Below are 2,457 nucleotides of genomic sequence, written 5' to 3'. Positions count from 1 at the left end.
ATGGAACTGTCGGCTTGGTAGTGATACACAGTGGTGAGAACTATGGATAAACCTATGAGGACAGGGAGTACTTCTCAAGGTCTCCCTAATCTGGGGGGAATGGAACTGTCGGCTGGGTAGTGCTACACAGTGGTGAGAACTATGGATAAACCTATGAGGACAGGGAGTACTTCTCAAGGTCTCACTAATCTGGGGGGAATGGAACTGTCAGCTGGGTAGTGATACACAGTGGTGAGAACTACGGAGAAGGATAAAACTCACCCACTGTTTGTGTGTATTTATGTGCGTAGGATATCTACTGTTTGTGTGTATGTATGTGCGTAGGATATCTACTGTTTGTGTGTATGTATGTGCGTAGGATACCTACTGTTTGTGTGTATGTATGTGCGTAGGATATCTACTGTTTGTGTGTATGTATGTATGTAGGATACCTACTGTCTGTGTGTGTGTATGTGTGTAGGATACGTACTGTTTGTGTGTATGTATGTGTGTAGGATACCTACTGTCTGTGTGTGTGTATGTGTGTAGGATATGTACTGTTTGTGTGTATGTATGACCGTAGGATATCTACTGTTTGTGTGTATGTATGTGCGTAGGATACCTACTGTGTGTATGTATGTGTGTAGGATATCTACTGTTTGTGTGTATGTATGTGCGTAGGATACCTACTGTGTGTATGTATGTGTGTAGGATACCTACTGTTTGTGTGTATGTATGTGTGTAGGATACCTACTGTCTGTGTGTGTAGGTACTGTTTGTATGGAAGTGACGTATGTGCAAAGGATCACTATTACATATTTGTTTGATATGTGTATGTATTGTGGTGGTGTGGGGTATCCAGGGGATACCTTTCAACCTGTTTGTGGTGTTATGTATGGGCATTTAGGATACCTACTCCAACATTTGTGTGTATGTATGTGCATTTAGGATACCTACTGTTTGTGTGTATGTATGTGGGGCGTAGGGACATTTACCTACTGTCTGTGTGGTGTGTATGTGTGTAGGATATCTCCAACATTGTTTGTGTGTATGCCCTTTCAACCTCACTGTGGGGATCCAGGGGACATTTAAGGATATCAACTGTTTGTGTGACATTTATGTATTGTGGTGGTGTTATGGGTATCCAGGGATGCCTACTGTTTGTGTGGAAGTGCCCTTTCACAGGGGACATTTATGTCTGTAAATTAGATCATTCAACATTGTGGTGGTGCTATTACATTTATTTTCAATCCTTAAATGATATGTGTTCAGAATCACTCCAAAAACACAGTTTCTTCCATTGTGGTGGTGTTATGGGGTATCCAGGGGACATTTAAGTGCCCTTTCAACCTCACTCCAACATTGTGGTGGTGTTATGGGGTATCCAGGGGACATTTAAGTGCCCTTTCAACCTCACTCCAACATTGTGGTGGTGTTATGGGGTATCCAGGGGACATTTAAGTGCCCTTTCAACCTCACTCCAACATTGTGGTGGTGTTGTATCCAGGGGACTTTCAACCTCACTCCAACATTGTGGTGGTGTTATGGGGTATCCAGGGGACATTTAAGTGCCCTTTCAACCTCACTCCAACATTGTGGTGGTGTTATGGGGTATCCAGGGGACATTTAAGTGCCCTTTCAACCTCACTCCAACATTGTGGTGGTGTTATGGGGTATCAACAGGGGACATTTAAGTGCCCTTTCAACCTCACTCCAACATTGTGGTGGTGTTATGGGGTATCCAGGGGACATTTAAGTGCCCTTTCAACCTCACTCCAACATTGTGGTGGTGTTATGGGGTATCCAGGGGACATGTAAGTGCCCTTTCAACCTCTCCAAAGTGTCAGAAAGTTTTTTATTACTCTGTTTTTGCACGTTGGATCTTAAAATGTTCTAGGCAATGCTTTGTGCCACTCAGGTAAACTGCATATCTCTGGAAAGCTTATCTCATTGGCTACGATACTGTCAAGGTGCCATAGTAGCCAATCCCCCGTGTAATGGATGCCTACAGCGCGTAACCAGGCAACATCATATTTTTGATGTGCACAGATATAGTCCCTCGGTGGAAATTGGATGTTGCCATTAAGTCCTACATCACCAGATAACATGGCAGTAGGCTGGTGATCGATAACGGTAGGTCACGGACAGACAAATAAGACCTCCTCATGATCTGTGGAGTCCCGGCTTTCGGTGTCTATCGACGTATTCCCTGATTATTTTCTTTATGCTTCACAACGCTAACCGAACTTGTAGGTAGCAGCCATCTTGAAAATGAGGTCATCGGCTCTGCCTGCCCTTATAAATTCGTATGCCCATATATGGTAGTAAGTCACACCGAAGATTTGAAGGCACCGATCAAGAGCCAAGATACTCAGCTGACGGCAGACTTTGCAGATAGGGACTACCGTTTTCACACCAGACTGAATTGAATAAAAAATTGTTTAAAAAATAGGGTCACCAAATATGAGAGCTTTACAT

This window comes from Oncorhynchus gorbuscha, unplaced genomic scaffold (genome assembly GCF_021184085.1).
Source record: "Oncorhynchus gorbuscha isolate QuinsamMale2020 ecotype Even-year unplaced genomic scaffold, OgorEven_v1.0 Un_scaffold_3896, whole genome shotgun sequence".
Classification (NCBI taxonomy): Eukaryota; Metazoa; Chordata; class Actinopteri; order Salmoniformes; family Salmonidae; genus Oncorhynchus; species Oncorhynchus gorbuscha.
Note: the sequence above shows the minus strand (reverse complement) of the source record.